Source organism: Borostomias antarcticus, assembly GCF_949987555.1.
Source record: "Borostomias antarcticus genome assembly, chromosome: 7".
NCBI lineage: Eukaryota > Metazoa > Chordata > Actinopteri > Stomiiformes > Stomiidae > Borostomias > Borostomias antarcticus.
The window spans coordinates 8,396,566-8,406,565 of NC_140240.1; the positions used below are offsets into that span (position 1 = coordinate 8,396,566).

At 41.1% G+C, this 10,000-nt stretch overlaps 1 protein-coding gene and 1 long non-coding RNA gene across 2 annotated transcripts in view; one reads left to right on the forward strand and one right to left on the reverse strand.

Annotated features, from left to right (window-relative positions):
* camta1b (calmodulin binding transcription activator 1b) overlaps window positions 1-10,000 on the forward strand; it is a gene marked incomplete at both ends in the record, with an annotated part of 72,746 nt that overhangs the window by 20,804 nt on the left and 41,942 nt on the right.
* On the reverse strand, window positions 4,099-8,026 carry LOC311311420. Its single transcript, XR_014630543.1, has 3 exons — window positions 7,999-8,026; window positions 7,451-7,548; window positions 4,099-6,279 (listed from the first exon to the last, which is right to left on the reverse strand). It is a non-coding gene; the product is annotated as an uncharacterized lncRNA (long non-coding RNA).

Consider the following 10,000-nt stretch of genomic DNA (forward strand, 5'->3'; position numbering starts at 1 on the left):
CCATCAAGATCATCATATATATTTTCTTTAACCGTGGCAGCCCCGAACCTGGGTCATTGAGCATGACCAGCACATCATCTGCGTATAAACCTACTTTATATTCCACTCCTCCTATGGATATACCCTTCAGTCTGACTCCTGGCATATTGCTTGTGCCAGGGGTTCGATGAATAAATTCAAAAGACTGGGACTGGCAGGACAGCCCTGCCTACAGCCACGTTGCAGAGTTATAGAATTAGATAGACTACCGTTAATCTTTATTCTTGCAGTGGGAGAAGAATACTGAAGAAGTGCCTGAATACACCCTATAAAATCTTCACTAAAACCAAATCTTTTCATTACTAAATAGAGAAATTCACACCCCACTAATCAAAAGCTTTTTCAGCATCTGAACTACTGTAAGAACAATAGCACTAGCCTTTTCCTTATTAATATGCTCAGTAACTTGTAGAGCTCTCCTTATATTATCACTTATTTGAGATATGATATCAAACTGAATGGAATTAGAGATCGATATGGATCCCCCCCTTTTTTTTAACCATTTTTATGTTGAGAAAAAGGTATTCCTAAAACCAGACTTTTTTAGTTTTTCGTGTTCAGCACCAAAGAGATGAGCTTCCTGCCAAAATGCTATATCTACCCTATCCTTTTTTATTTTGGCTATCATTTTTCTTCGTTTGATCGGATTCTTTAGCCCATTTATTCAATGACAGTATATTATAATGGTAATGCATTAGTATTGCGCTTGAAACCTTGCACTTGTAACATCTCAGACTTAAAAAATAGACAATATAACACAAGAAAAAAGAACTTAAAAAAAACTATAATACAGAACCTTGTACCGAATTTCCAACTGAAAAGGTGCCATGTCACCTTTGGCAGTGAGGGGAAATGGCCTTAAGGTGGAGTCCCTCATTAGCTAAAGAAAAAGAAAAGTCTCGTGGCTCTCTGTCTATGAACTCGTAGGCCCAAACAAGTCTTGTGCCTCTCTGTCCTAGAGCTGTCGGTATCAGCTCATGTTGTAATCCACTGATAAGAGGTTAAGAATAAATCACTCACTCATTCCCTGCTGCTGATCTCATCTCTGGCCTACGGAATTCAGTCTCTCCCTAACTTGCCATAGGAACTGGGACTTGTCTCCGCTGCTCCAGGGCTCAGTCATCTCCCATGGTAGAAGTTGTGCCAACGTCTCCTCGGTAATGTCCTTTCTCTTGGTCCCCCGAATAGCTTCGACCAAGGTGAATCCTCATTTCCACAAATCCTCCACTGCTTGTGACACGCTGTTATACAGAACGGTGCCCGATTAAAAAAAGATGCACATTCTTGTCAGAGGAGTCTGGAAGCATATTCCCCTCTCCTTCAGATCCTTCTTGACGAGAATGTATTCTTTCCTTTGCCTGTCAGCTGCATAATCATGGTAAAAAAAATACCCCCTTGTTTTGGAAACCTGGCTCCTTCTTCCAGGCGGTATGAAGGATCTTCACCTTGACTGAGAACTGGAGGAACCTTACCACCATAGAGCGTGGTGGAGCCCGTGCGGATGGTTTTGGTGCCAAGGCGTGGTGGGCGCTTTCTGTCCTCAAGACCCGGTCTTGGTCCCGGCCGAGGTCGTCTCCCAATTCCGACCTAATGAGGTTTTCAACAAACATAGCCACGGAGGTGCCCTCTGCATCCTCTGGGACGCCATAAATCCTGATGTTGTTGCAGCTAGAGCGCCCTTCCAAGTCAGACAATTTATCTTGTAGCGCCCATTGATTACTGAGCAGCTGGATGAGGGCATCCTTGACTCCGATGTCCCATCTTTCCATGGCAGTCATGCTTCCCTCCATCTCTTCCACCCATTCCACCTTCTATCTGGCCTTCCACATTCTGTATTCTCTGATGTATTCCCATTGTGAATTCGTCCATTTGTTTCTTCATATCGTCTCGAAAACAAGTGCGGAATTCGGAGAGATCTCTTTTCAATTCAGCCTGGAGTGTTGCCATCCCCATATCCACCACCTCGCTCACTACTTTTCAAATTGAGTCTAAAGTTGCGTTCTCTCCAAGGCCTTCATCTTGTCCTGGCAGGAGTTCGCTAGCTGCATCTTTTTTCTTGATTTCTCGTTCAGTAGCCGTCTTTCATAACCCCCCTTTTTTCTTTCCTTTATCCCCATCCATCATTACATCAATATCAATTTGAGTAAATATAAATTTTTTAATTAGGAGCCCCTTCCGAGTTTTGTGAAAATCAGTCCAGTAGTTTTTGCATAATCCTGCTAACAGACAAAACAAAAACAAACAGCACTGACATTTATGCCATTGTTAGGCTATCCAGGCTATCTTGATTTGTAAAGACGTTCCATGCCATCTCTAGTTGTAGACAACTCTAACATTGGCCAGGCTAGCTAATGTTTAGCTAGTATTAAACCTTTAGAATTACCGGCATACCATTAGTGTATCATGCAGCTACGGAATTTCTTTTTTCATATGGGGACTATACTCTAGCCTAGTTGCTGGGACTGAAATTGGTAACAAAGCAAAACAGCTAGCTAACGTTAGCTATAAGTGAGCCAGTAGCTAGCATAGTGTACAACCAAATGGCTGGCTAGCTGGCTAGTTTCTTAACTTAAGTTAGCCAGCTATTCTAGCTATTCTATGAACATCCATTTGGCTGGAGTTCTATAACTAGCTACTAGCACTAGCAAACGCTGTGTGCTAGCTGTCTGTGTTTTGCTTTGTTCATGATTTCAGTCTCAGCAAAGAGGCTACTTGTACACAATACCTTATGTTCTCTCTCGGTTGTCCTCGGATGAACTCTACCTCCAGCAGCATTTCCTCCATGCACTAGTACTTTCCAAAACAATCCAATGTTTCCAATTTATATTGAATACAACTAGCTTTGCTATCATTCAAACGAAAACCTATAGCTACCTTTCCCAACTAGCTACCTTATGGGAGATTGTCAAGTAGACTCACGTTACTTCTTGTTTACTTTACCCATATTGTTTGATTTTTCTGGCGTGCAGGGGCAGGGAGAAAAAAAATACTAGGATAATCGAATCACAAATCCTGTGATCCCCATTTCTAGCAATTTTCGATAGTCTGTTAGCCAGCGAGTAAAATTGGCAAGCTAGCTAGCAATGTAGAAAGCTATGCAGCTTACTAGCAACAATCGTCTTATGTCAGGCAGTCGTTTTCTGGCACAACACAGTTACTTACACACAAGCGTTGCCTGTGTTCCCTGGTGCCACTGTGCTCTCTCGCTCTCTCACTCTCCCTCTCTCTCTCTCTCTCTCTCTCTCTCTTTCTCTCAATTCAATTCAATTCAATTCAAAAGACTTTGCCAAAACAAAAATCACAAAAAAATCTCTCTCTTTCTCTCACTCTCTTTCTCTCAATCTCTCTCTCTATGTCTGTCTGATGAATGGAATGTCTTCTCTCATATGGAGTGTGTGTCTGTAAAAGTCACCCTAATCAAATCTCTCAGCTTCCCAGGATTAAAAGAGGGGGTGGTTGCATAGTGTGTATATGGGTCAATGACAAATAAGGGTTCTAAAAAGTTATTTTTAAATAGTTTGTTCAAAATAGATAAAATGCATATTTTTGTATCTGTAATAATGTGCTTAAACAAGCCTAATTTGTTAAATAACATTTCAATGTGTTTAAATTCTTTTTTTAACTGTATTTTTAACTTGACTGCCCAAAAATGTCAGGTGGCGCAACCAAAAATGTGTAAAATTATTTATATTTTCCTATTATTTATTTGAAGGGAAATCTTTGTCAAGTATCTATTAGAGTGTCTATATTGCCTAACACATTCGTTTTTGGGGGTTGTGTATTATATTTACAATAATTTAAGATTAATGCATTCTAAGGGTCAGATATTTAGTATTTTTAACATCCAATTTTACATTTAAAGACAGAAAAATTATTACACAAATATACAAATGAATGTATTCAATACAATAGCTGTTCACATCATACTTATCAACAATTTATCCACTTTAATCCATCATTTATTGGTTTAAATGCATTTTAACTGGTTGCACCACCTGACGATTATCGGTTGTGCCACCTGACAACATTAGTAATGACAAGAACTATGCTGAATAATTGAAAAAAAATGATTTTTTTATTTTAAATACAAAAACAGTTGTTTTAGTCAACAGTCTTTATTAAAGTATTCATTAGTTAGATGCACAAATTAGTTACCAAATTAATTCATAAAACATATTTTAAAACATTACTGGACATTAAATGGATTGTGATTTAAGAACAATGAAGTCATGTTTGAAAAAAAATTTCAAATACTCAAATCATTCATAAAAAAGTATTCTATAAAACGTAGGCCTATTTAAAAACAAAGTCATAGCAACTGGAACGGATTGTGATTTAAGAACAATAAAGTCATGTTTGACAAAATATTTCAAATACTCAAATCATTCATTAAAACGTACAAATTAATAGCAACTGGAATGCAACAACAAAAAATACCAGATAAAAATGGATTGTGATTTAAGAACAATGTAGTCATGTTTAACAAAATACTTCAAATACCATATATACTGTATAGGATATATAATATAAAATATCCATGTTCATTCATTAAATGTATTCTAAGGTCTGAAAACACTACATTCATTGACTTTGGAAAATGGATTGTGGTAACAATTAAGTCATATCTGACGTAGTCCAAAACAATTAGAGATTTAGTAGAGGTCAGGATGGGCTGGTATGTTAGCTGTTGGGATGTTCTGGAAGCTTTCAGGGTGGTGTGGTAGCTGTCATGATGATCTAGTAGTGGTCAGGGCAGGATGGTCTGGTGGTAACTGTCAGGATGGTATGATAGCTGGCTAGATGGTGTAGTAGCGGTCAGGATGGTCTGGTAGCTGTCAGGATGGTCTGGTAGTGGTCAGGATGGTCTGGAAGCTGTCATAATTGTCTGGTAGCTGTCAGGATGGTCTGTAGCTGTCAGGGTGGTCTGGTAGTGGTCAGGATGGTCTGGAAGCTGTCATAATTGTCTGGTAGCTGTCAGGATGGTCTGTAGCTGTCAGGGTGGTCTGGTAGTGGTAAGGATGGTCTGTAGCTGTCAGGGTGGTCTGGTGGTGGTCAGGGTGGTCTAGTAGCTGTCAGGAAGGTGTGGTTGCTGTCAGGATGGTCTGGTAGCAGTCAGGATGGCCTGGTAGTGGTCAAGATGGTCTGGTGGTGGTCAGGATGGTCTGTTAACTCTCTGGTGCTGCTGCTGGCGCAGATTGGATTGTTAGTTGTCCCATTTCATGTGTGCATACTAAAGCACTCCCAGTCTGCATGAGTTAGCTGTGTGTGCCGTGAATGAGGCTCTGGCTCTGAGATCACTTTGAGCACATCAGCTGTGTAGTAAAAGATGATGTCAGCAGGATACGGCCAAGTGAACTTATTCTTTCTTCCCAACTGCTCCATGCAGCTCACCTCAACCTCACCACCAATTACCTGAAGAACCTGTCCTACGAACGGCCGACCTTCATATTTCACTAAGATGAACTTCCCATTCAGATCATTCTTATCTTGGGCACTGGCTGTTTGTGGTTCATTCTGATCTTGGGCACTGGCTGTTTCCAGATCACCATTCTCATCTTGGGCACTGGCTGGTTGCAAGTTGACCGTTGTGGTATTGTGGCATTGGCATGAATGTGGTCTGCTGCAGAAGCAGGAGATCTCTCGGTGCATGATTTTCCCTGGTTCAGTGGAGATGACCTGGTGCAGTGCCAACGTTCCCTTTACAGGGGGCACAACCTCAGGGACCGCTTCATCTAATCTTTGGATGTCCTCCTCACTCACCCAGAAGTACTTGATCTCAGATTTTCTTTCTGTTAGGAGGCTGTAAAAGTCTTCTGGGGTCTGGACATCTCTACCCATTTGGACAGCAGAGTCAGCAGTGCGCTTGACTGCACCTCCAACTCCGTCGGGGGCGCCTTTTCCGTGGGACTTCTCCGAGAAGTTCCAGGTCACGTGCTGGAAGCCTGAGAGGAAGGGGATGGTGCTAAGCAAATAGAAATTCTTTTTCACGGGTTTTCTTATCCATTGATGCCAGGTCACAGTCTCCACCATCTGGGGTGTTGCAACCTCTACCTCATTGTAGCAGCATTTGGCACAGACTCGATACATGCATGACCTGTTGTCTGGACTGCACACAATTGAGGTCAACAGCTGAGAAATGCTAGCAGTTTCCAGAAGACCTTTCTGCTGCAGTTTTTCAGCCAGAAGTTTGACGTTCTCGTGGTCCAAGCAGGAACAAGTATTCCTGTCTGATGCTTTGGGCTGTGTGACAAAGAAAGGACGATAACGAACAAATTGTCTGTAAGACAGCTTGTCGGACATTTGCATTTCTGAATTGTACTGCAGATGGAGTTCAGTCAAAGGCTTAACTAACACACGCCTCTGTTGTTTGTTTTTGTTTTTCGTAACTGTATCTTTTCTCCCTGGCAGTAAACGACTGTTCTCATCACGACAGAGAAAGTCAACAACTCTCTCCTTTCTCTGCTTAGGCCATTTCTTTGCTCTCCTTGATCTGTTCTTTTCAGTTGTAGACTTTTCCTTCTTTTTTGCCCTCAACCTTTGTATGCGCTTTTGTAATTTTTCAGATTCTCGTTTGCCAGCTTCTATTTCACTTTTCATTTTGTGCATTTTACTGCGCATCTTTGCTTTCTCTCTTAGCCATGTCTTACTGTTTGTGCTTGCTACTCTCTGTGGTGTTGAGGATGCTCTGGGTTGCACTACATCTACACTGACAATATTCTCTCTGTCAGTGTTGGGAGGGTTAGGCTGGGGGTCTGCTGGGGTACCACCTGTGGGAGTGGTATCTAATGATTCAGGTGTGAAATTGAGGATTTCCTCTGTAGCCCTTTTCCTTTCCCTGTGCTTTCTCTGGTCTTGCTTCCATTCTTGCTTCAGCTTTTCCTGCTCTTTTCTGGACAGCTGGCTGATCCGGGGTTTCACAATCTTTCCCTCTCTCCTCCTCCTCTGGTAACTATAATACAGGAGAACAAATAAACTGGCATATTCCCAATAAAAAACTGCAAATAAACTGCTATCAAAACTATAGTTTATCTTGTCCCGGTGTGATGTCTATTAATGATAATAGACAGTCACGCGCAGCTTCAAAAACAATAGGCAGGAATTGGTATAATGGGCCTATTCTTACCTCTTTCCCGACATCGTATCTCAAATATGAAAATATCCCAAATTCCTACGGATGTCTGTAGCCAAAAACTGGTATAATAATGATATTCCGTTGTGAAGGAACCGTTTAAATCAGATTATTTTGCAGACAGTGACTACATTCCGCGTCCTACTCACGCGAGACCTTCATGTGTGTTGCTGGCCTATTTTGTCTCATGATCCTGGTGCCCATTTTCCGGTTGTGAGTAGCACACGAAAATCTAGTCACTGTCTGCAAAAGAATCTGATTTAAACACACAAGATGTATTACCTCTCTCTTCTTTTTGCAAGATATGCTTCTCTTGCAGCTGGATCATTTTGAATGCGCTGCCTGTGTCGTGCAGCTTTCTCTTTGACTGTGAGTGGCATCTAAAATGATTAAAATTAAGAAATTATAATTGTTAAAAGGTTTCAAAGTGTATAACATATTTAACTTGAAACAAATAAACATTTTATAGCATCTTGAAGCTTTAAATAACATTATTTATTTCATATAGTGGCATTCCTTGAGGTTGTGCCACCTGACTTATGGGTTGTGCCACCTGACTTATGGGTTGTGCCACCTGACTTATGGGTTGCGCCACCTGACTTTTGCAACTGATTTCAAATTAAACAGGCTTCTACTTGGACACCTGCATGAGCTTTGACCTATGCTAGCAATATCATACAAATCATTTTAAGACAGAATACATAGTTTTATGATAAAATAAACATTTCCTAGTTTTACATTGGTTGTACCACCTGACATGGAAAGTGTACCATCCTACCTATGAGGTGAAAGTAGCTATTTTTATCAATATTTGAGAGAGCTCTACAAACCTTTTCACTCAGCCATGGAAGTCAGATAGGGTCCTCTGGATGATGCAACATCTGGATGATGCAATCGCCTCTTGACTTCAAAATAAAAGTCCCATGTTTACGGTTGTGCCACCCTGACATTTGAAAAGCTCAAATTGCTGGACAAAAGTCCCCCAATTATCTCAATAGCTTTAAAACTATTGTTATTTGTAAAATTGTGTTTATTTGAAAGGTTTCAAACATAAAATCATGCCACAGTATTTTATATTTAATTAATTATTATTAAAATACCATTTTTAACAGTTTTCTTAATCTGTTCCTTACTCGGACGGTTGCGCCACCTGACATTTTGGGGGTTTGAGCTGCCAAAACACAAAGTAATCTATATTATTTGAATTTACTGAAAATAGATTCAAACTAAACATGTTTTATATAATAAAATCATATATGACTTGAATTGATTAATTTATTTTTAAATGGAAATAAACAACCCGGACACAAAAATATGCACGTCATGTCATTGACCCATATGTGTGCGTGTGTGTGTTTGTGCGTGTGTGTGTGTGTGTGTGTGTTTGTGCGTGCGTGCATGTGTGCATATTTTTGTGTGTGTGTGGAGGGGGGGTCGGTATGCTTGTGGATTTTGGTACATTTGCATTGGTTAGCCAGCAATATTTATGTGTCATTTGTCTCAAAACTACCGTAGTTGCATTGCACCAACTCGTTTACAACATCTCCACGTCTCACCTCACAGTGCTCCAGGATGTGTAGGGCTTGGCGGTGCTTATTGACAGGGACAGGCAGAGAGAGGCAAAGTGGGACTGAGCCATCCAATGAGAGTGATGGAGAGAGACAGATCAATCCAAACTGGCAGTGTGCTACTGCAACTCGCATGCAAATCACCTATTGACGTTAGTCTATGATTTACGCAGAACTCTCTCTCTCTTACACACACACACACACACACATACACATACACACACACGCACACATACACACACGCACCCACACAACACACACACACACACACACACACACATACAGTACACACACTCCCAACAGGACCAGTACAAGAGAGACTCGATGGAGAGACAGAGTAGCTTCTGCAGGCAGCAGAATTTGGAGGAGGAGTTGGATACACACACACACACACACAGATAGATATGGGAACAGCCTTGACAGAGAGGAAGCCACTCAGTGGAGCAGGGAGAGCAGAGGTAATGACTGTGCGGTATCATTGTTTAGCTAACGACTCCAATCAAACAGAGTAGCTGCCTGCCTCACCGCCACAGAGCGCAGCGTCTATGTTGGATGCCGGCAGATAAGGTGAAGCTGAGTTTGGGAGCTGTTTGGTGCGAACAGAAGCGGATACTACCGTCGCCATCCCTAAGACTATGTCTCTTTTGAGGTTTGAAGGGAGTTAAATATTCATGACTGACTCCAACACAAATCTATCAAATTCAACAAACAAAATAACATAATCTTTATTGCTGGAGACCAACAGAATTCTGAGAGGATTTGAAGAGAGAAATGCAGATGTTCAACATGAACGTTGAGATGACTCACTCTGCCTGCTTCATCTGTGAATATAAAAAACTAAAGCAGATGGCTATGGATGCTGATGAGTTTTGTAAAACACACACATAGACACACACACACACACACACACACACACAAACACACACACAAGCAAACACAAGCACACACAAACAAACACACACACAAGCAAACACAAGCAGACACAAACAAACAAACAAACATACAGACACACACACACAAACACACATACACACACACCTTTAATTCAGCTGGAGAGGCAAACCTGAGGATCACCAGAGAGACCCTTCTTTCAAATTTATTCATTAAACTCCCAAACCTTCCCTTTAACCAATGTAATTAGAATATGGTAATGAGAGAGGGCTGAACCAGGGAGTGTCATAATATGCTTAGCAGCACAGAGACAGACAGAGAGACAGACAGGGAGAGACAGAGAGAGAGACAGACAGAGAGAGAGACAGCTAGA